Genomic DNA, 25,048 nt, shown 5'->3' with positions numbered 1-25,048 from the left:
GCAAGCAGCTGGGACACTAGAGCCACTGGAGGATGGGAAGAGCAGATAAAAACATTTTGATGCAGGGAGCCTGGTCCTTGTACACAGAAAGGAGGAAAGAGTTCTTTAAAAGTGAGAGGTGGACATCTGTGAACTTGGCGGTTTCCTCTAAGCATCACCAGCCAGCTCCCTTGGCTTTGAACAACTTGACCAGAGAAGGGATCATATGAGAGTCCCTGTATTATCTGGGACTAGCCCAAGGACCAAACTCCTGTGATGGGATCCCTGTGGTGGAACCAGGACTGTGGGACAGCTGAGACCTCTGTCCCACCAACCTGGGGTATCCCTCTCTCGCTGTGATGCTGAGTCAAGCCTCAAACCTCTGGCAGGTACTGCGCTTACACAGACATCCACAGGCAGGGACACACCCAGCTGAGTTACATGAATAAACTCCCAGACACTCATAAGTAACACTAAAGAGGCTCAAGCGAATTTCCCCCAGCTCCCCAGCCTTCCACCCCAGATCTGCACTGTCCTGCCCTGGTCCGAAGCCTGGCCCGTGTAAGATTGTTACCCAGTCCGTCCCTCCCTCGATGTGAAGAGGACACGTGCTAACCTTTGTAACCTCCGCTGAGATTTCCCAAGCACTTGTGTTAGGGGGCTTATTCCTTCACCTGCTCACTTCCCTGGTCCTTCTCGCATGAACAGAGAGCAGCAATACCCGACCTCCGAAGGTGTAAACATTTTGATGTTTATTGGGGTGAACTTCCAGCAAGCAATGATTCCAAGTTCCTTCCTTAGTGTCCCCCTTCCCAGCTCTGACACCACAGAGCCTTGCCTGTGTCCCTGTTCCCATTCCCCCCCTTAGCAAAACATGCTTTCAATTCCCCCCCCTTACTTCCTGATTGACTGCAGACTATATAGTAAAACTTGAGTTCTGCTTAGCTATACCTTAACCAATCATTTTACTGACATTTAACTAACCAATCCTCATACATTGTAACATAATTATTTAACCAATTATATCCCACCACCTTAATTGGTTCACACCCAACAAAATTAATTATACAGCAGACAGAAACAATCACAGAACCAGACAGAGATTATACAGACAAACAACAGGGAAGTGGAGACTACAGTGATAGAACAATACAGAAATGAGGATTTCACATCCCAGCTATTGAGAAGTGAGTTCTTGCCAGGCAGGATGCTATCAAACTAAGTTTCCTTCTATATCTTCTAGGCTCTTCCCTTTCTCTGGAGCTGATAGATCGATCACCTTCCTAACAGCCCCAGATTGCCTGATTTCAGTGTGACTGGTTTGGGATGTGAGGGTGTGACAATTCGCTTCCCAGCTTATGGCTGCCCCTGCTGCTTAGCCAAAGGCCTTAGCCTAAGAACAGGGCCTCAGACTGTCACAGTGAGAAAAGGCCCTTACACCGGCAGACAGTGATTTTGATTCTTTCTTTTCTACCTCTATAACTAGCTAAGTAATAAGAATACACCTGAATTCTTAAAGTATAGGCCTTTGCAGACAGGCCTGAATATCTATATCCTAAGAACTTGAACCAAAACACATGTTTTAGGTAAAATATAAAACAAATTTATTAACTACACAAGATAGATTTGAAATGATTATAAGCAGCAGGTGTAGAGATTAGAGTTAGTTACATAAGAAACAAACATAAAAATAAAATACAAAAAAAAGAATGTATTTACACAAAGTGGAACAGCTCCAGACAGAGAGACTGAAAGTCCCACCCAGAATAGCCATTTGCCTGGTGCTCATGGCACTCACGTGGGATGTGGGAAACCTGTGTTTAAGTCCCTGCTCCAAATCAGGTAGTGTAGAAATTTAGGCTTTCTCCCTGTGCAAGGAAAAGGCCTGGGTAGAGACGGTCGAATCATGGAAGTCAACGAATGGCTACGCAGGTGGTGTCGGACAGAAGGCTTTGGATTCTTTGACCATGGGATGGTGTTCCAAGAACGAGGAGTGCTACGCAGAGACGGGCTCCACCTAACGAAGAGAGGGAAGAGCATCTTCGCCAGCAGGCTGGCTAACCTAGTGAGGAGGGCTTTAAACTAGGTTCACCGGGGGAAGGAGACCAAAGCCCTGAGGTAAGGGGGGAAATGGGATCCTAGGAGGAAGCACAAGCAGGAGAGCGGAAAAGGGGAGGACTCCTGTCTCATACTGAGAAAGAGGGACGATCGATGAGTTATCTTAAGTGCCTATACACAAATGCAAGAAGCCTGGGAAACAAGCAGGGAGAACTGGAAGTCCTGGCACAGTCAGGGAACTATGATGTGATTGGAATAACAGAGACTGGGTGGGATAACTCACATGACTGGAGTACTATCATGGATGGATATAAACTGTTCAGAAAGGACAGGCAGGGCAGAAAAGGTGGGGGAGTTGCGTTGTATGTAAGAGAGGAGTATGACTGCTCAGAGCTCCGGTATGAAACTGCAGAAAAACCTGAGAGTCTCTGGATAAAGTTGAGAAGTGTGAGCAACAAGGGTGATGTCGTGGTCAGAGTCTGCTATAGACCACCAGACCAGGGGGATGATGTGGACGAGACTTTCTTCTGGCAACTAGCAGAAGTTGCTAGATCACAGGCCCTGGTTCTCATGGGAGACATTAATCATCCTGATGTCTGCTGGGAGAGCAATACAGTGGTGCACAGACAATCCAGGAAGTTTTTGGAAAGTGTAGGGGACAATTTCCTGGTGCAAGTGCTGGAGGAACCAACTAGGGGCAGAGCTTTTCTTGACCTGCTGCTCACAAACAGGGAAGAATTAGTAGGGGAAGCAAAAGTGGATGGGAACCTGGGAGGCAGTGACCATGAGATGGTCGAGTTCAGGATCCTGACACAAGGAAGAAAGGAGAGCAGCAGAATACGGACCCTGGACTTCAGAGAAGCAGACTTTGACTCCCTCAGGGAACAGATGGGCAGGATCCCCTGGGAGAATAACATGAAGGGCAAAGGGGTCCAGGAGAGCTGGCTGTATTTTAAAGAATCCTTATTGAGGTTGCAGGAAAAAACCATCCCGATGTGTAGAAAGAATAGTAAATATGGCAGGCGACCAGCTTGGCTAAACAGTGAAATCCTTGCTGATCTTAAACGCAAAAAAGAAGCTTAGAAGAAGTGGAAGATTGGACAAATGACCAGGGAGGAGTATAAAAATATTGCTCAGGCATGCAGGAGTGAAATCAGGAAGGCCAAATCACACTTCGAGATGCAGCTAGCAAGAGATGTTAAGAGTAACAAGAAGGGTTTCTTCAGGTATTTTAGCAACAAGAAGAAAGTCAAGGAAAGTGTGGGCCCCTTACTGAATGAGGGAGGCAACCTAGTGACCGAGGATGTGGAAAAAGCTAATGTACTCAATGATTTTTTTGCCTCTGTCTTCACAAACAAGGTCAGCTCCCAGACTACTGCACTGGGCAGCACAGCATGGGGAAAAGGTGACCAGCCCTCTGTGGAGAAAGAAGTGGTTCGGGACTATTTAGAAAAACTTGACGAGCACAAGTCCATGGGGCCGGATGCTCTGCTTCCAAGGGTGCTAAAGGAGTTGGCGGATGTGATTGCAGAGCCATTGGCCATTATCTTTGAAAACTCATGATGATCGGGGGTGGTCCCAGATGAGTGGGAAAAGGCTAATGTAGTGCCCATCTTTAAAAAAGGGAAGAAGGAGGATCCGGGGAACTACAGGCCAGTCAGCTTCACCTCAGTCCCTGGAAAAATCATGGAGCAGGTCCTCAAGGAATCAATTCTGAAGCACTTAGAGGAGAGGAAAGTGATCAGGAACAGTCAGCATGGATTCACCAAGCGCAAGTCATGCCTGACTAACCTAATTGCCTTCTATGAGGAGATAACTGGCTCTGTGGATGAGGGGAAAGAAGTGGATGTGTTATTCCTTGACTTTAGCAAAGCTTTTGATACAGTCTCCCACAGTATTCTTGCCACCAAGTTAAAGAAGTATGGGCTGGATGAATGGACTGTAAGGTGGATAGAAAGCTGGCTAGATCGTCGGGCTCAACGGGTAGTGATCAATGGCTCCATGTCTAGTTGGCAGCCGGTTTCAAGTGGAGTGCCCCAGGGGTCGGTCCTGGGGCCGGTTTTGTTCAATATCTTCATTAATGATCTGGAGGATGGTGTGGACTGCACTCTCAGCAAGTTTGCAGATGACACCAAAGTGGGAGGAGAGGTAGATACGCTGGAGGGTAGGGATAGGATACAGAGGGACCTCGACAAATTAGAGGATTGGGCCAAAAGAAACCTGATGAGGTTCAACAAGGACAAGTACAGAGTCCTGCACTTAGGACGGAAGAATCCCATGCACTGCTACAGACTAGGGACCGAATGGCTAGGTAGCAGTTCTGCAGAAAAGGACCTAGGGGTTACAGTGGATGAGAAGCTACAGATGAGTCAACAGTGTGCCCTTTTTGCCAAGAAGGCTAACGGCATTTTGGGCTGTATAAGTAGGGGCATTGCCAGCAGATCGAGGGACGTTATCATTCCCCTCTATTCGACATTGGTGAGGCCTCATCTGGAGTACTGTGTCCAGTTTTGGGCCCCACACTACAAGAAGGATGTGGAAAAATTGGAAAGAGTCCAGCGGAGGGCAACAAAAATGATTAGGGAGCTGGAACACATGACTTCTGAGGAGAGGTTGATTGAACTGGGATTGTTTAGTCTGCAGAAGAGAAGAATGAGGGGGGATTTGATAGCTGCTTTCAACTACCTGAAAGGGGGTTCCAAAGAGGATGGATCTAGACTGTTCTCAGTGGTACCAGATGACAGAACAAGGAGTAATGGTCTCAAGTTGCAGTGGGGGAGGTTTAGATTGGATATTAGGAAAAACTTTTTCACTAGGAGGGTGGTGAAGCACTGGAATGGGTTACCTGGCGAGGTGGTGGAATCTCCTTCCTTAGAAGTTTTTAAGGTCAGGCTTGACAAAGCCCTGGCTGAGATGATTTAGTTGGGATTAGGTCCTGCTTTGAGCAGGGGTTGGACTAGATGACCCCCTGAGGTCCCTTCCAACCCTGATATTCTATTATTCTATTATTCTAATGGACATTGGAAAACATAATCCCAATTATACATATAAAATGATGGGATCTAAATTAGCTGTTACCACTCAAGAAAGAGATCTTGGAGTCATTGTGGATAGTTCTCTGAAAACATCCACTCAATGTGCAGCAGCAGTCAAAAAAGCAAACAGAATGCTGGGAATAATTAAGAAAGGGATAGATAATAGGAGAGAAAATATCATGTTGCCTCTATAAAAATCCATGGTATGCCCACATCTTGAATACTGCATGCAGATGTGGTTGCCCCATCTCAAAAATATATATATTGGAATTGGAAAAGGTTCAGAAAAGAGCAACAAAAAGGATTAGGGGTATGGAAAGTCTTCCGTATGAGGAGAGGTTAATAAGACTGGGACTTTTCAGCTTGGAAAAGAGACGACTAACGGGAGATATGATTGAGGTCTATAAAATCATGAATGGTGTAGAGAAAGTAGATAAGGAAGTGTTGTTTACTATTTCTTATAACAAAAGAACTAGGGGTGAATCCAAGTTGACTGTTCCTGATCACCTTCCTCTCTTCCAATTTCTTCAAAATGGTTTCCTTGAGGACCTGCTCCATGATTTTTCCAGGGACTGAGATGAGGCTGACCATTCTATAGTTCCCCAGATCCTCCCTCTTCCCTTTTTTAAAGATGGGCATTACATTAGCCTTTTTCCAGTCATCCGGGACCACCCCCGATCACCATGAGTTTTCAAAGATAATGGCCAGTGGCTCTGCAATCACTTCAGCCAATTCCCGCAGCACCCTCGGATGCATTAGATCTGGACCCATGGACTTGTGCATATCCAGCTTTTCTAAATAGTCCTTAACCTGTTCTTTCACCACTGAGGGCTCCTTACCTCCTCCCATACTGTGTTGCCCAGAAGAGGAGTATGGGAGCTGACCTTGTCTGTGAAGACTGAGGCAAAAAAGCATTGAGTACATCAGCTTTTTCCACATCCTGTGTCATTAGGTTGCCTCAGCCATTCATTAAGGGTCCCACACTTTCCCTGACCCTTTACTTGTTGCTAACATACCTGTACAAACCCTTCTTGTTACCCTTCACAGCCCTTGCTAGCTGCAACTCCAGCTGTGTTTTGGACTGGATTAGTGTTTGCACTGGATTTGTTCTCTCCCTCTTGGTTCATTTCTTCCCATGTGGAATTGAAATCTAATGTTCCAGGCTGAGTCAGTCTTTCCAGGAGTGCTCCAGCTGGAGGACACTTGGATTCCCACAGCTGAACTCTCTGCCTGCTCATCTGGCTAATCGGGGTATTTCTCCAGTGAGGAGCACCTGGGTTATTAAGCACTGACATGAGACTGAATGAATTCTCCTGCAAAGGGCAACAGAAGTGCCGTGTCCACCTGTATTAAAGTTACTAACACTCTATAGCTGGCAAGCATGGTTTGACCTTCATCTGTAGCTGAAGGCAAAGGAGGGGGAGGCCCTGATTTGGCTGCATTATTGTGCTGATTATTTATGATCATTATTTGTGTTGTGGAAGCCTCCAGAGGCCCCGCTCCTGTTCAGGGCCCCTTGTGCTGGGCAATTTGCAAACACAGAAGGAGAAACAGACCCTGCCGCAAAGAGCTTATCAATCAAATTAATACAAGTCACAGCTACTGTGTGCAACAAACCAGAAAGCGGGTAGGTGGGGAGATGGGGGAGTAACATTGCTAAGAATGGGTGGTTACAGAGGCTGCTGGGTGGGGTTGAGACAGCTGAAATGCACAGCCCTGCCCTGGCTGTTAGAAGAATGTCCTGGGCTTTTAAGAGCAGATCACGTGTTCGGGGAACTAGACTGGGGCTAGCGAGAACGGGCCATTGAGTGGCGGCTGCACCAGACACACAGCTGGGAGTGCGTGGCTCTCCATTAGCTTTTGTTACTCTGGTTTAGTTCTAATCATGCCTTCCTTCGAGTGCAGACTGAGCCTCCTTCTCATGAATTCCCAGGACAACCCCTGGTACCAGAGGGGAAACCAGAGGAAAGGGCAGAGGTAACAGGGCTGTGGTGAAGGAACGAAGTAGCCACCCTAGAGATGGAACAACTGAAACCCCCCAAGGACTTGAAAATCTCAGGTAATGCAGCAGACTCTGGGAAGAGATTCAGGCAGAGTTTTGAGATATATCTATGCAAGCAGATGGGTTTGGTGAGAAGGGAGACCAGCAGAACAAAGCAATCTTCTTAAACAGTGCAGGACTTGAGGCAATGGACGGCTTTACTAGCATGCAACTCAGGCTTTGTCTACACTAGCACTATTGTTGGTAAAATTATTCTGTCAGGGTTGCGAAAAAAACACACTCCTGACCGACAAAACTTTCACCGACCAAAGCGCCGGTGTGGACAGCCCCATGTTGGCAGGAGACGCTCTCCAGCCGACACAGCTCCTGCCGCAGAGTAGGGGAGGTTTAATTATGATGGCGGGGAGCTCTATCCTGCCAGCATAGAGCGGCTACACAGCAGACCTTGCCGTGGCGCAGCTGCTGCAGTACATTTGTGCTGCTGTAAGGTGTGTAGTGTGGACATAGCCCCAGTGGGGCAGAGAGAGCAGGTTATTGCACACGTTACAGAAATGTGAAGAGCCTTGTGTAGCGCAAAAGAGCAAAACATTTGAAAGAGCGTCACTCCTTAGAGCAAAAAGAACAGGAGTACTTGTGGCACCTTAGAGACTAACAAATTTATTTGAGCATAAGCTTTCGTGGGCTAAAACCCACTTCATCGGATGCATGCAGTGGAAAATACAGTAGGAAGATATATATACACAGAGGACATGAAAAAATGGGTGCTGATAATAGCCCACCTTAACTGATTAGTCTCATTATAGTTGTATGGCAACACCCATTTTTTCATGTCCTCTGTGTATATATATATATCTCTTCCTACTGTATTTTTCACTGCATGCATCCGATGAAGTGGGTTTTAGCCCACGAAAGCTTATGCTCAAATAAATTTAGAATAATAGAATCATAGAATATCAGGGTTGGAAGGGACCTCAGGAGGTCATCTAGTCCAACCCCCTGCTCAAAGCAGGACCAATTCCCAACTAAATCATCCCAGCCAGGGCTTTGGCAAGCCGGGCCTTAAAAACCTCCAAGGAAGGAGACTCCACCACCTCCCTAGGTAATGCATTCCAGTGCTTCACCACCCTCCTAGTGAAATAGTGTTTCCTAATATCCAACCTAGACCTCCCCCACTGCAACTTGAGACCATTGCTCCTTGTTCTGTCTCTAAGGTGCCACAAGTACTCCTGTTCTTTTTGGTGATACAGACTAACACGGCTACTGCTCTGAAACCTGACAACTTAGAGCGTCATCACCTTAGAGCGTCACACACACCCAACATCACAAACTTTGCACTGGATACCACACAATCAAATAATGATGAATATGGGTATACAGGGTGTTCCCCCGAGTTACAGAGCATCACAGATGTGTTGGCAGATTTCTGAGTGACAGTGGAAGTGAAGTCCCGGAGTTCACACCTCACAGGAGCGGGGAGCTCACAACCTCCAGCTAGTTCTGTAAACCTCAGATTCACCTTGAGAGGGTGGTGAAGGCTCAGGCTCCCTCTTCCAGCCTGTCCTCTGAATCCCACCCAATGAACAGCCCCTGCCAGAGCGGGAGTCCATTTCCCTCTTGGTGTGACGGAGAGACCGTGGTAATGGCAGGGAAGTCAGGATGCCTGAGTGGGGTCTGTCATCTTGCCACCCAATCTCTGTAAGACCTCGACCAAATAATGTCTCCTCGTGCCTCAGTTTACCTATCTGATTAATGGGGCTATGGTCATAGTGACTTTCCTTTGCTAGGTGTTTTGAACATCCTTCAATGAAAGGTGCTCCGCAGTATGATCATAGTTACTGGTGAGAATTACTGATCTCTGATCCCTTAGTAACAGCACCGTGTGCCTGCAGAAAGTGCCTGTGTCTCCCCTCAGGCATCTTTCTATAGATCAGTCTGTCTAGTTTCTTCCCATCCTGTCTAGGAATTTACAGGGTATCAGACCCGATGGAAGTTTAAGCATTAGCCCTAGTTTTCCTAATTATCAACTATAATTTTTAAATATACACAAATGCACAGAGCAGCCAATTCCTCTCTAACTCAGCACAGAGCCCCAGAGTTCTCATCTCCCTTTGGGAAGGAATCATAATTACTGTTTACTCCTACAGCTGGATAAAGAACACACAAGCCCAGCCTGTTTACATTCAGATGCTCGCTTATCCGCTAGAGGCTGAGCGAACCCCCCTGGGATTGCACAGAGCTATATTATAAATGGTGCACATCTATGTGTCAGCTCTCAGTGTGGGATGTTGCTGCAGATGCTGGGGTGAGAGAGGTGTGGGACACGGCTACCTGAGGGGGATTCCCAGGGAAGATGCTTCCATCTCAGAATTCACAGGTACCCTTGTCTTGCTGTGGAGTTCAGCTGCTCAACAAACCCAGTGTATCGTGGGTATGATGGAATAAATAATAGGTCTGTGGTCCTTTTTCCTCTGCACAGCCATTAAACATCCAAGGGCCTTTGCCACAGGGGATGAGTTTGATTCAGTATCATCAGCGAAAATGTCCCTCTTTGCTGTGCCTTCCTGGGATGATGGCCTCCAGCCACAAGGTGGCTGCATTTCAGTGCCACAGTGGATCCTTCAGGATGTACAATACAAGGCTAAATTGTGAGGCCATGGCCCGTAGTTTTCCAGTGCCCCACTGAGGCAAATCTCCTGCTGGAGTAAGAACTCAGTAAAGACCTCAGAGGCCAGCTGTGTGTCAATGCACAGACACTGTCACCTCCTCCTCTTGCATTTCAGGGTTCTGGCTGTTAACGGGGGAGGGAGGGCCTGTTACTTGACTTTTATCTCCATGTCGGTGCTTGGGCTCCTCACTCGAACAATTATATGAATTTTCCATCATGGGCAACACATTTTTTCTCCTAGCTTAATTTGAGAAGTCGGCTCAAACGTTATGCCGGAAATGCAAAAAGAAATTCAGCTGGAAGCAGACAAACAGCATGTGAAATTTCAGTCCAAATGCTTAAAGTTTGGCAAACTTGTAAGCAACTGAAAATGAGGTCTTCTAATGGAAGGTGTCAGACAGCCTTATCTAACGGTGGTGCCACCAGCACCACCTACAATAAAAAAATAAAAATATATGGAGATATACCTATTTCATAGAACTGGAAGGGACCCCAAAAGGTCATGGAGTCCAGCCCCCTGCCTTCACTAGTAGGACCGAGTACTGATTTTGCCCCAGATCGCTAAGTGGCCCTCTCAAGGATTAAACTCACAACGCTGGGTTTAGCAGGCCAATGCTCAAACCCTCCCAAACCATTTGTGAATCCCATTCAGCTAAACTCTTTGCTCCAGTAACGTCTCTGATAAGAAGTTCCACAGGCCAAATATGAATCATATAAACAATTTTCTCTTTTCAGTGTTATATGCTCAGACTTTCAATGGAATTCAATGTTCCCTTCCTTGTGTGTTGTGAGACAGAGTAAATATAAATGCCTGACCCACTTTCTTTATTGATACATTCATAGGGTTAGAAGGGACCATTAGATCATCCAGTCTAAATTCCCATATAACAAAAGGCATTCAATTTCACCCAGTTACCCCTGTATTGAGCCCAATGACTTGTGTTTGACTAAGGCCTGGTCTACACCTGGATTTTATATCATAGAATGCTAGAGCCACAGGGTGAGAAGGAACCACCAGGGTTAGCTAATCTAACCTCCTGTCAAGATACAGGATTTGTTGTGTCTAAGCCATGCAGGTCAGATGACTGTCCAGCCTCCTGTTGAAAACCTGCAGTAAAGGAGCCTCCACCATTTCCCGAGGCGTCTGTTCCATTGTCTTCCTGTTCTTACAGTTAGGAAGTTTATCCTGAGATTTAATCTAAATCTGTTTTGCTGTAGTTTGAGCCCATTGCCTCTTTTCCTGCCCTCTGTGGCAAGAGTGAACAACTTTTCTTCATCTTTTTTATGGAAGCCTTTATCAAAGACGGCTGCCATGTCCTCCTCAATCTCCTCTTTTCCAAACTAAACATACCCAGTTCCTTCAGCGTTCGCTCATATGGCTTGAATTCTCTCCCTTTCATCATTTTTGTCGCTTGCCTCTGGTCATTTCCAGATTCTCTACATCCTTCCTCTACACTGGTGACCAAAATTAGACACAGTACTCCAGCTGAGGCCTAACTAGGCCCCAGTACAGCGGTACTATCTCCTCCTTTGACTTGCATGCTATGCCTCTGCTAATGCATCCAAAAATTACATTTGATTTTTTTTGCAACAGCAAAAAAATCCACACCCCTGAGAGCTGTAGCTATATCAACCTCACCCAGATATAATTGGCAGGGGGTTGACGGAAGAATTTTTCTATGCACTTAGCTACCACCTCTTGGAGAGGTAGATTACCTACGCCAATGCAAGAACCCCTGCCATTGGTGTAAGTAGTGTCGACACTGAAGCAATAAGGCAGCTCCACAGTAGCATTTTAAGTGTAGACAAGTCCTTAAGCAGAAAAAAACATCTAGTCTAGATCTACAGACATGCAGAGTTGGAGAATCAACCACTTCCCTTTACAGTTTGTTCCAAATGTTAATCACCCTCAGGGCTAAAAATTTGGCCCTTATTTCCAGCTGGTATTTGTCTGGCTTCATCTTTCAGTCATTTGGCTTTCCTCTGCCTTTCTCCACTAGATGAAAGAGACAGTGTGTGTGTGTGTGTGTGTGTGTGTGTGTGTGTGTGTGTGTGTGTGTGTGTGTGTGTGTGTGTGTGTGTGTGTGTGTGTATATTGCTTCCCCCCACCCCCAAACTGCTGCCTTCACTTTGCCACTGAACAGGATTTTTTAGCCAAAGTTGTCTACACTCTTAACTGTGGAATTGTGGTTTCTTAGCTATCAAATAAACTCTTCATAAAGATAACAGGAGTACTTGTGGCACCTTAGAGACTAACAAATTTATTAGAGCATAAGCTTTCGTGGGCTACAACCCACTTCTTCGGATGCATATAAAGAGTCGTTCTCTCAACATTTCTCCTCCCAATCAGTTTTGCTGACAATTTGCTTCAGCTTAGCAGAATTAGCCCTTTTGAAACACAAAGTCTCCATAGATATTACTGGTTGGGAACTGTTCTCTCTTTGTCCATTTGAATGTAATCAGTTCCAAACTTTATTTTCCTCTCGCCTATCATAAGCCCCCTTCTTTGTCTCTTCTCTAAACTAAACAGGCCCAAACTTTTCAGTCCGCAGATGGCAGCCTCCCCCATTCTCACAGCCTGTCTCAGAAATCCCTATTCTATCTGCTATATCCTTTATACAGACTGGGTGACCAAAACTGAGCACATGTCCATAGCAGGGTATTCTCCATCCCATTCCTTAGGCATCTGAACATAGTCTTTGTTTTGGCCACTGATGCGAATGAGCTGGTGTTTCCGTTAAGCTGCTATCAATGACGCCCAGGTCTTTCCCCTGAGTTGTGTTCTAGTTGGGATGTTTCCCTCTGGTACATGCTTTCTCAAATCTTTGTTTTGTTTTTTTTCCACTCTTAGATTTTAAGCAACCGAGTGAATGGGGAACTCCCTCTAGCATGGACTCTCTAGCCTCGGTTTCATTGCATTAAGGAACAGTGATGGATAACCAGCATCCACACTCGTGTTTCCTGCTGCTGCCTATTAAGGTTTCCCACACCATGATGTGTAGGAATTATTATTGCATGAAGCACCATCAAATATGGAATTGGCCTTAGTAGTGTCAGTTGTTCATAATTCATTTCTCTGAATAGTGAAAATGTCATTTTTCAGTGTTTGAAGAGCGACCAATCTGCTCCCCCCATCAGAACAGCCTCCAGCAGTACATTTAATGTCTCCAATTAACATTGTCTTTCTTTCCAGGCATTTTCAGTGCGACCATCACCCTAGACCCTGGTCACATACAGGAAGTCAGAGGAATGAACGGTACATGCAGGAGACACCGTTCTGCCTCAGAGTTGGACACCTTCTCCCTACTCCATGTCAGATTCCAACACAACCGACTTCACCAACCCCTCCACCTTCATCCTGCTGGGCATTCCTGGCCTGGAGATGGCGCATTTGTGGATCTCCATCCCGTTCTGTGCCATGTATGTCATAGCCATTTTGGGGAACTCCACCATACTGTTCATTGTGAAGAGGGAGCCGAGCCTCCATGTGCCCATGTACTATTTCCTCTGCATGCTGGCCATCACCGACCTGGTCCTGTCCACGTCCACACTGCCCAAAATGCTGAGCATCTTCTGGTTTAATTTAAGGGAGATCGATTTCAGTGCCTGCCTCACCCAGATGTACTTCATTCACTGCTTCTCAGTGATGGAGTCTGGGATCTTTGTGGCCATGGCCTTGGATCGCTACGTGGCCATCTGCCATCCCCTGAGACATTCCACCATCCTGACAAACCCTATGGTGGCCAAGATCAGCCTGGCCATGGTGCTGCGCAGTGGCACGCTCGCACTGCCCTTTCCCTTCCTAGCGAGAAGGTGGCCATTTGTACAACCAACATTATCCCCCAATCGTATTGTGAGCACATAGCCGTGGTGAAGCTGGCCTGCGCCGACATCCACATCAGTAGTTACTATGGTCTCTTTGTGGTATTCTCTGTGATTGGACTAGATGTGTCTTTTATTGCCGTGTCCTACACCCAGATCCTCTCTATCTTCCACCTCCCCACAAAGGACGCCCGGCTAAAGACATTTGGGACCTGCGGCTCCCACCTCTGTGTCATCTTAGCCTTTTACATACCAGCTCTCTTCTCCTTTCTCACACACCGGTTTGGCCACAACGTGCCTCTGCATTTCCATGTTCTCATTGCCAACATGTACATCCTGGTGCCCCCTATGTTAAACCCCATCATCTATGGGGTGAGGACCAAAGAGATCCAGGACAGGCTGCTCCGGCTCTTTACTCATAAAGGGACCTGAAGTTTTCTGCTTGTGCTCTGGCTCTCAGTCCAAGCTCCATGCAGAGCTGTCTGGCGATGTTGTGCTGGGCCCTCTTCCCTGAATCACTTACTGATCAGTCAATGAGACATTAAATGCTTTACCGATCTTACTGTGCTGTGTCAGCGTGACAAACTGGGGAATCGGTCTATGTACAATTCATTGGGTTGCCACCTTTCTAGTTGCTGGTAACTGCACCCCCGAAACCCCTCCCCTTACTCCACCTCTTCTTCCAAGGCTCTGCCCCTGCTCTGCCCCTATTAGGTTCCCCTCTCCTCCCCTCCCCCTGTCACTCACTGGATCATTTCCACCTCCCTCCCCCCATCCTCAGCTGCAAGGGAGACATTTCAGATTTTGTTACTGTGGGTGAACTTTGACCATGATTCCAGGGGCTTCTTGTGCTCTTGAAATCTCTTGGGTTTTGGCAGATAACTTAGCAATTAGCACTGTATCTAATTCATATATAAAAGAAAGAAAGAGAAATAAGTATTAGACCTGTTGAGCTCTAATACTAAAGTGTTCTGACATCTTGTGGCAAGTTACTTAAAGGACACTGGTTAGGTTTAAAATTTTAATGTATATTCTTATGTAACCCCTTTGGGGTCTAGAGAGCATGGCCCCTTTAAATCTTTTTCCTAGCGGGGAGGGGAAGAGTGAGAAAAAAGGAGGGAAACTCCAGGGTGTGGGGCTGGAGCTGGGAGGGAGAGAGCAGCCCGGAGGCCCTGGCAAAAGAAGCAGCAGAGAACCTGTCCGAGGCCTGAGACGGACAGGGCCGATCGGGGACAGCCCAGGACAGGAGCCAGGAGCAGCACTGCGCCAGGGAGGAATCGCCCAAGAAGGACAGGCCGGAGCTGGACCCAGTATCACGGCTGCCCAGAGCTGCATGGGGCTGTGAGTACTGGGGCTTGGGACTCTGCATTGGGGACAAGGAGGGAGGTTGCTAGATAGTTAAGTGGGGAGGTGGTCGCTCTGTGTGGCTTTGCAGAGAGCGGCAGAAGAGGGCACCGGAGGGGTTTGTTGGGGGAAAGTTCACTGGCGCCGAAGACGACCAGGAGCACCCAAGACTCACCACTGGACTGGAACTTTGCTCAGGACTCCTGAACTCTGTGTGCAGACACATTGCTCAGTGTCTGCCCTTCCAGACTGCGCTACCACTGCGCCTGTGGGGCCTTGGCTTGGATGCAACCTTGGTCTACTGCTCCCCCTATATTTCCCCTTGTTGTGTTTCTCCTCTCATCCCTCTGTAAATAAATATCTCCCTTTGTTATATCCATTGTGCTTTTCCTGTGGATGTGTGTGTGTGTTCACTCTGGGGGGTTTGGAACAGATGCCCCTGGGGTGGAAGGGATTTTTCCTGCTGCATTCCTGCGCACGCCATCTCTTGGCCAGAGCTGCCTGCAGAGCAGACTCCATTTTGGCCACGAGGGCGCTAAACTTACACTTACTTTGTTACTAACTGTACACAAAGAGTGACCCCATCATGACTAATGGGTTCTATCTCAGTTCTAGGAGGGCAGTGGGGTCTAGTAGGTTATGGCAGGCAACAGATACATCTGGGGTCTGTATAAGAACATCAGAATGACTATACTGGGTAAGACTAATGGTCCATCTAGTCCAGTATTCTGTCTTCCATCTGTGGCCAATGCCAAGTGCTTCAGAGGGAATGAACAGAACAGGGTAATCATCAAGTGATTCATGCCCTGTCACCCACTCCCAGTTTCTGGCAAACAGCGGCTTGGGACACCATCTCTGCCCATCCTGGCTATTAGCCATTGGTGGACCTATCCTCCATGAACTAATCTGGTTCTTATTGGACCCACGTTATAGTTTTAGCCTTGGCAACATCCGGTGGCAAAAAGTTACACAGGTTGACTGTGCTTTAAATAATGCTTCCTATTAATTTCATTGTGTGACCCCTAGTTATGTGTTTTGTGAAGGAGTACAGAGCGTCACACATGTGTTGGCAGGTTTCTGAGTGAGAGCAGAAGTGGAGTCCCAGAGTTCACACCTCACAGGAGCGGGGAGCTCACAACCTCCAGCTAGTTCAGAAAACCTCAGATTCACCTTGAGAGGATGGTGAAGGCTCAGGCTCCCTCTTCCAGCCTTTCCTCTGCATCCCTCCCAACGAACAGCCCCTGCCAGAGCGGGAGTCCATTTCCCTCTTGGTGTGACAGAGAGATCATGGTTATGGCAGAGAAGTCAGGACACCTGGTTCTGTCTCTCATCCTGCAACCCAATCTCCGTGTGACCTTGACAATATAACATCTCCCTGTGCCTCAGTTTACCTATCTATTTAATGGGGCTATGGTTATAGTGACTTTCCTTTGCTAGGTGTTTTGAACATTCTTCAATGAAAGGTGCTGAACAGTCTGATGATAGTTACTAGTGAGAATTACTGAACTCTGATCCCTTAGTAACAGCACCGTGTGCCTGCAGAAAGTGCTGGTGTCTCCCCTCAGGCATCTTTCTATAGATCTGTCTGTCTAATATCTACCCATCGCTCCTGGGATTTTACACGGTATCAGACCCAATGGAGTTTTAAGCATTATCCCTAGTTTTCCTACTTATCAACTATAATTTGAGAAAGTAACAGACATTCTAGATAAAGGAAATGCGGTGGATCTAATATACCTCGATTTTAGTAAAGCGTTTGATACTGTACCGCATGAGGAATTATTGGTTAAATTGGAAAAGATGGGGATCGATATGAAAATCCAGAGGTGGATAAAGAACTGGTTAAAGGGGAGACTGCAGCGGGTAGTACTGAAAGGTGAACTGTCAGGTTGGAGGGAGGTCACCAGTGGGGTTCCTCAAGGTTCGGTTTTGGGTCCGATTTTATTTAATCTATTTATTACTGACCTCAGAACCGAATGTAGGAGTGGGCTGATAAAGTTTGCGGATGACACAAAGTTGGGAGGTATTGCCAATTCGGAGAAGGATAGGGATATTCTGCAGGGAGACTTGGATGACCTTGTAAATTGGAGTAATAATAATAGGATGAGATTTAATAGTGAGAAGTGTAAGGTGATGCATTTAGGGATGACTAACAAGAATTTTAGTTATAAGCTGGGGACGCATCGGTTGGAAGTGACGGAGGAGGAGAAGGACCTCGGAGTCCTCGTTGATCGCAGGATGACTATGAGTCGGCAATGTGACGTGGCTGTGAAAAAAGCTAATGCGATCTTGGGATGCGTTAGGCGAGGTATTTCTGGTAGGGACAAGGAGGTGCTGCTTCTGTTATACAAGGCGCTGGTGAGACTTCATTTGGAGTACTGTGTGCAATTTTGGTCTCCTATGTTTAAAAAGGATGAACTCAAACTGGAACGGGTACAGAGAAGGGCCACTAGGATGATCCGAGGAATGGAAAACCTTTCCTATGAAAGGAGACTCGAGGAGCTTGGTTTGTTTAGCCTAACCAAAAGAAGGCTGAGGGGGGATATGATTGCTCTCTTTAAATATATCAGAGGGATAAATACCAGGGAGGGAGAGGAATTATTTCAGCTCAGTACTAATGTGAACACGAGAACAAATGGATATAAACTGGCCATGGGGAAGTTTAGGCTTGAAATTAGACGAAGGTTTCTAACCATCAGAGGGGTGAAATTTTGGAACAGCCTTCCGAGGGAAACGGTGGGGGCGAAAGACCTCCCTGGCTTCAAGATTAGGCTAGATAAGTTCATGGAGGGAATGGTTTGATGGGATAACGTGATTTTAGTCAATTAGGCAATAACGTGCCATCGCTGGTAAAATGAGGGTCGGGCTGGAGATTCTTGCCTGTATGCTCGGGGTTCTACTGATCGCCATATTTGGGGTCGGGAAGGAATTTTCCTCCAGGGTAGATTGGCAGAGGCCCTGGAGGTTTTTCGCCTTCCTCCGCAGCATAAGGCAGGGGTCGCAGCCTGGAGGATTCTCTGCCACTTGAAGTCTTTAAATCACGATCTGGAGACTTCAACAGCTGAGTTAAGGGAAAGTGGGTGGGTCAGCTTTTGTGGCCTGCATCATGCGGGAGGTCAGACTAGATGACCATAATGGTCCCTTCTGACCTTAAAGTCTATGAGTCTATGAGTCTATTTGTAAATATACACAAATACACAGAGCAGCCAATTCCTCTCTGACTCAGCACAGAGCCCCAGAGTTCTCATCTCCCTTTGGGAAGGTCCCTTAATTACTGTTTACTCCTAAAGCTGGACAAAGAACACAGAAACCCAGACAGGCTTGTCTTCAGCCTGTTTATATTCAGTTGCTCACTTATCTGCTAGAGGCTGAGTGAACCCCCCTGGGATTGCACAGAGCTATATTATAAATGGTGCACACCCCTGTGTCGGCTCTTGGCGTGAGATGTTGCTGCACATGCTGGGGTGAGAGAGGTGTGGGACACGGCTACCTGAGGGGGATTCCCAGGGAAGACGCTTCCATCTCAATATTCACAGGTACCCATGTCTTGCTGAGGAGCTCACCTGCTAAACAAACCCAGTGCAATGTGGGCATGATGGGATAAATAATAGGACTGTGGTCCTTTTTGCTCTGTACAGCTATTAAACATCCAAGGTCCTTTGCCACAGGGGGTGAGTTTGCCTCAGTATAACAGGCTGAAATGTCCCTCTTTGCTGGGCTCTCTGGGCGGATGGCCTCCAGCCCCAGGGTCACTGCATTTCAGTGTCACAGTGGATCCTTCAGGATGTACAATACAAGGCCAAATTCTGAGGCCCTTGCCCATTGTTTACCCAGGCCCCACTGAGGCAAAACTCCCCTTGGAGTAAGAACTGAGTAAAGACCTCAGGAGCCATCTGTGTGTTAATGCAGAGACACGGTCACATCCTCCTCTTGCATTTCAGGGCTCTGGTTGTTAACGGGGGAGCGGGGGCTGTTACCTGACTTTTATCTCCATGGAGCTGCTTGGGCTCCTCACTCGAACAATTATAATAATTTTTCAACATGGGCAACACATCTTTTCTCCTAGCTTCATTTGAGAAGTTGGCTCAAATGTTATGTTGGAAGTGAAAAAACAAATCAGCTGGAAGCAGACAAACAGCATGTGAAATTTCAGTCCAAATGCTTAAAGTTTGGCAAACTTTATTTTCCTCTCCTCTATCATAAGCGTCCTTCTTTATCTCGTCTCTTAACTAAACAGACCCAGACTTTTCAGTCCGCATATGGCAGCCTCCCCAATTCTCATAGCCTGTCTCAGAAATCCCCTTTCTATCTGCTATATCCTTTATAGAGACTGAGTGACCAAAACGGAGCACATGTCCAGAGCAGGGTATTCTCCATCCCATTCCTTAGGCATCCGAATTTCTCTTTGTTTTGGCCACTGCTGCGAATGAGCCAGTGTTTCCTTTAAGCTGCTATCGATGACTCCCAGGTCTTTCCCCTGATGTGTGTTCTAGTTGGGATGTTTCCCTCGGGTACATGGTTTTTTTTAATCCACGCTCATGTTTCCTGCTGGTGTCTATTAAGGTTTCCAACAAGAGAACATGTAGCAATTATTGTCACATAGAGCACCATAAAATATGGAATTGGCATTAGTAGGGTCATTTTTTTCATAATTCATTTATCTGAATAATGAACATGTCATTTTTCTGTGTGTGAAGAGCGACCAATCTGCCTCACCCATGAGAACAGCCTCCAGTAGTACATGTAATGTCTCATATTAACATTGTCTCTCAATCCAGGAATTTGCACTACAACCATCATGCTAGACCCTGGGCACATACAGTAAGTCCGGGGAACGTACGGTACATGCAGGAGACACCGTTCTGCCTCAGAGTTGGACACCTTCCCCCTACTCCATGTCAGATTCCAACACAACCGACTTCACCAACCCCTCCACCTTCATCCTGCTGGGCATTCCTGGCCTGGAGGTGTCCCATATCTGGCTCTCCATCCCCTTCTGTGCAATGTACGCCATAGCCATCTTGGGGAACTTCACCATCCTGTTCATTGTGAAGAGGGAGACGAGCCTCCATGGGCCCATGTACTATTTCCTCTGCATGCTGGCCATCACTGACCTGGTCCTGTCCACGTCCATCCTGCCTAAAACGCTGAGCATCTTCTGGTTCAATTCCAGGGAGATCGATTTCAGTGGCTGCCTCACCCAGATGTACTTTATTCACTGCTTTTCAGCGATTGAGTCTGGGATCTTCGTGGCCATGGGTTTGGATCGCTATGTGGCCATCTGTGATCCCCTGAGACATTCCACCATCCTGACAAACCATGTGGTGGCCAAGATCGGCCTGGCCGTGGTGCTGCGCAGTGGCATGCTCGCACTACCCTATCCCTTCCTAGCGAGAAGGTGGCCATATTGTACAACCAACATTATCCCCCAATCATATTGCGAGCACATAGCCGTGGTGAAGCTGGCTTGCACCGACATCCGCATCAGTAGTTACTATGGTCTCTTTGTGGTATTCTCTGTGATTGGACTGGATGTGTTTTTTATTGCCGTGTCCTATACCCAGATCCTCAGGGCCATTTTTAACCTCCCCACAAAGGATGCCCGGCTCAAGACTTTTGGGACCTGTGGCTCCCACCTGTTTGTCATCTTAGCCTTTTACATCCCAGCTCTCTTCTCTTTCCTCACGCACCGGTTTGGCCACAGTGTGCCCTTGCATTTCCACGTTCTCATGGCCAACATGTACCTCCTGGTGCCCCCCATGCTAAATCCTATCATCTATGGGGTGAGGACCAAACAGATCCAGGACAGGCTGCTCCAGTTTTTTACTCATAAAGGGACCTAAAAGTTTTCTCCTTGTGCTCTGGCTTTCAGGCCGAGCTCCTTGCACAGCTGGCTGGTGACATGGTGCTGGGCCCTCTTCTCTAAATCACTCACTGAGCAGTAAAAAGGACATTAAATCCTTTCCTGATCTCACTGTGCTGTATCAGCGTGACAAACTGGGGAATCGGTCTATGTACAATTAATTGGGTTTTCACCTTTCTAATTACTGGTAACTGCATCCCCGAAACCCCTCCCCTCACTCCACCTCTTCAGCCAAGGCTGTGCCCCTGCTCTGCCTCTTCTGCCCAAGATCCCGCCCCATCAGTTGCTCCTCTCCTCCCCTCCCCCTGTCACTCACTGGATCATTTCCACCTCACTCCCCCCATCCTCAGCTGCAAGGAAGACATTTCAGATTTTGTTAGGGTGCATCCACTTTGACCATGATTCCAGGGGCTTCTTGGGCTCTTGAAAACTCTTGGGTTTTGGCAGATAACTTAGCAATTAGCTGACAGGAGCACTGCATCTAATTCCTATATAAAAGAAAGAAAGAGAAATAAGTATTAGACCCACTCAGCTCTAATACTAAAGTGTTCTGACATCTTGTGGCAAGTCACTTAAAGGACGGTGGTTAGGTTTAAAAATTTAAAGTATATTCTTACTTTGTTACTAACTCTACAGAGAGAGAGAGAAAGAGAGAGAGAGAGAGACTCCATCAGGACTCCTGGGTTCTATCTCAGTTCTAGGAGGGGAGGGGAGTCTATTAGATTATGGCAGGCAACAGAGACATCTGGGGTCTGTATAAGAACATCAGAATGGCTATACTGGGTCAGACCAATGGTCCATCTAGCCCAGTATACTGTCTTCCAACAGTGGCCAATGCCAAGTTCTTCAGAGGGAACGAACAGAACAGGGTAATCATCAAGTGATTCATGCCCTGTCACCCACTCCCAGTTTCTGGCAAACAGCGTCTTGGGACAACATCTCTGCCCATCCTGGCTATTAGCCATTGGTGGACCTATCCTCCATGAACTAATCTGGTAATTATCAGGGTTCTTCCCTCACTCTGAACTTTGGGGTACAGATGTAGGATCCCACATGAAAGACCCCCTACACTTATATTCTACCATCTTAGGTTAAAAGTTCCCCAAGGCACAAATTACTTCCCTTGTCCTTGGACGGTATTGCTGCCACCACCAAGTGATTTACACAAAAATTCAGGGAAGCGTCACTTGGAATCCCTATACCCCCAAAATATCCCCCCAAGTCCCTTCACCCCATTTCCTGGGGAGGCTTGGAATAATATACCAACCAGTTGCCTAATCAATGTGAGAACAGAACAGACCGTTTGTCCTCAGGACACTGAAATCAATCAGGTTCTTTATTTATAAAGAAAAAAATAAAAGAATCACACCTGCAAAATCAGGATTTCTGGTAACTTTACAGGGTAATAAAAAGATTTAAAACACAGAGGATTCTGTTCTGGACTCAGCTTCATAGCTGCAAAAAACAGGAATAAAACTACCTCTGTAGCATAGGAAAATTCACAAGCCAAAACAAAAGATAACCTAACACATTTCCTTGCCCTACTCACAGTTTCTGTGGTTTCAGATGGATTATTCCTGGTATATTTTCAGGAGCTATTGTACCTGCTTGGCTTCTCCCTCCTTCCGGAGAGGGAACAACAAAAGAGAACAACAAACAAATCCTTCCCCCCTCCCATATTTGAAGGTATCTTCTTTCTTCATTGGTCCCTCTGGTCAGGTACCAACTAAGTTATTTGAACTGTTTAACCACTTACAGGTAAGGCAATCCAGTACAGCTGCCAAGGAAGGATTTTATGCTACAGCATACATAAATGTTGCTACCCTTCCCCCTATATTCATGACAGTAATCATCAAGTTTCAGAGTAGCAGCCGTGTTAGTCTGTATCCGCAAAAAGAACAGGAGTACTTGTGGCACCTTAGAGACTAACAAATTTATTAGAGCATAAGCTTTCGTGGGCTACAGCCCACTTCTTCGGATGCATATAGAGTGAAACATATGTTTCACTCTATATGCATCCAAAGAAGTGGGCTGTAGCCCACGAAAGCTTATGCTCTAATAAATTTGTTAGTCTCTAAGGTGCCACAAGTACTCCTGTTTTTTTGTTAGTAATCATCAAGTGATTAGTTCCCTGTCACCCACTCCCAGTTTCTGGCAAACAGCGGTGAGGGACACTATCTCTGCCCATCCTGGCTATTAGCTCTTGGTGGACCTATCCTCCATGAACTTATCCAGTTCTCTTTTGAACACTGTTATAGTCTTGGCCTTTGCAACATCCCCTGGCAAAAAATTCCACGGGTTGATTGTGAAGAAATACTTTCTTTGTTTTAAATCTGCTTCCTATTAATTTCCTTGTGTGACCCCTAGTTATGTGTTTTTTGAAGGAGTAAATAACATTTCCTTATTTGATTTTTGAACACCAGTCTTGATTTTATAAACCTATACCATATCACCCTTAGTCGACTGTTTTCAAAGCTGAAAAGTACCAGTCTTATGTTGCCCTTCTTTGTACCTTTTCCAAATCCAGTACATCTATTTTGAGATGGGGTGACCAAACCTGCGTGCAGTATTCAATATGTTGGCCTACCATAGATTTATATAGAGGCAATATTATATTTCTGTATATATTTTCTCCTAGTTATTCCCAAATTCTTTTAGCTTTTTTGACTGCTGTTGCACATTGAGTGGATGTTTTCAGAGAACTATCCACAATGTCTCCAAGATCTCTTTCTTGATGGGTAACACTATTTTTGACTCCATCATTTTGACAAGCCTTTTGTTATCTTAATTACCCTGCCTCTGTTTATAAACAAAGGCAGAGGCTCGGAGCCCCACAGAACTCATCACATACCACAGTCAAGCTGTGTTGCAGTTAAGAGCTACATCTGGGGCTAGGGTGTGCACTGTGAGCAGACCTCAGGTATGAAACTCAGGGTAGGCTAGAGCCCACCTGACTTCTCTACATGGCGCCCCTGCCGAGCTGGGCTCCCTCTGCTCTGGGGGTGGGATGGGAGCTGCTTCAGCATGTCAAGGACCCTTCCTGCAAAAAGGAGATGGCTCTAGATCAGCAGGGGCTGGCACGGGTTAATGACCTGGTGCCTCCCCCAACCCTGCAGTAACTGGACACTGCCAGATCCCCTTTTCGATCAGACTTTCCAGTTGAGAACTGGGTACCTGGCCACCCTAAATGTCACTCAGACACAGAAGCCAAAAACCAGACCGTTGGGGTAAAAGTGTGTTGGGTGGAAACCTTATTAACTCACGTTTGATTTTATGAGCCATCTGTATCCTTATGTCTTTGGGCCTTTACTATACTTGTTCCTCACATGGTTGTGGTCAGAGGCAGGTGGCTGAGGAGAAGGTATATGTCTATAAATAGGTTGGTCATTAAAGGCTATCAGCACCTAACGAGATCTCACTGGGAGAGAAGATGGGAGTAACTGTAGTCTACATAAAATCCAGTTTTCTCCAGCTTCTCTACAGAGGGGTGGGCATGGAAGGAATGGAACCTCCCAAGAAGAGGGAACAAAGAGAGGAGGTGTTGGTTCAGCCCTTTAAAAACACAGCGACTGGATGAGCCAGAAGAAACTGGGCCAGGAGAGAGGCACAAGGGCGGGAGAGGGGACTCTTTGGTTGCAGGGCTATGGCTGCAGCAGAGAGACAGAATCCAGCTGGAGGAGAAGGCATGTGTGATAAATGAAGGGGGAGAGCTCCCTTATGGACACGCAGCCAGCCAGTTAGCTGTAAAATCCCTCTTGGTGTCTGTTCAATGCTTGCTTCACCTCTAAAGGGTTAGCAAGCCCACAGGTAAAAGAAAAGGAGTGGGCACCTGACCAAAAGAGCCAATGGGAAGGTAGAACTTTTTAAAATCGGGGGAAAAAAACTTTCCCTTTGTCTGTTGTTCTCTGGGTTGCAGGAGCATGGAACAGCAATGCTATAAGCAGAAATGCTGTGTAAGGTTTGAACCAGGTATGAAAAAGTACTTTCCATACCTAGAAGAAATAGTTTGGTTAGGGAATGTTTAGTTAGAGGCTATCAGATTTATTTTATAACGTGTCTCTAAGGGGTGAACCTGGGTCAATTAGCCTGCAAGTAGCTTAACCCTTTCTGGCCATGTGTCACAGAACCCCTTTGCAAGGCCTGGGTCTGTTTGCTTTAATGATTCTGTGCCCCGAAAGAGAGAAACTGGAAACAGAGTTCACCCAAGGGGGAACTCTGGGAAGGGTCTGCTGAACCAATTGGAGAGTCTGGGGGAACCGAGACGAAACTGGTCTCAGGGC

The 25,048-nt window shown here is 46.7% G+C and overlaps 2 pseudogenes; both read left to right on the top strand.

Annotated features, from left to right (window-relative positions):
* The first annotated feature begins 12,999 nt into the window (after nt 1-12,999).
* Nucleotides 13,000-13,993, top strand: LOC135886380 (olfactory receptor 52R1-like; annotated as a pseudogene).
* A 5,757-nt stretch (nt 13,994-19,750) lies between these two features.
* Nucleotides 19,751-20,748, top strand: LOC135883288 (olfactory receptor 52R1-like; annotated as a pseudogene).
* The last annotated feature ends 4,300 nt before the right edge of the window (nt 20,749-25,048 follow it).

Source organism: Emys orbicularis, chromosome 1, assembly GCF_028017835.1.
Source record: "Emys orbicularis isolate rEmyOrb1 chromosome 1, rEmyOrb1.hap1, whole genome shotgun sequence".
NCBI lineage: Eukaryota > Metazoa > Chordata > Testudines > Emydidae > Emys > Emys orbicularis.
Note: the sequence above shows the minus strand (reverse complement) of the source record. Positions and strands in the feature narration are given on the sequence as shown.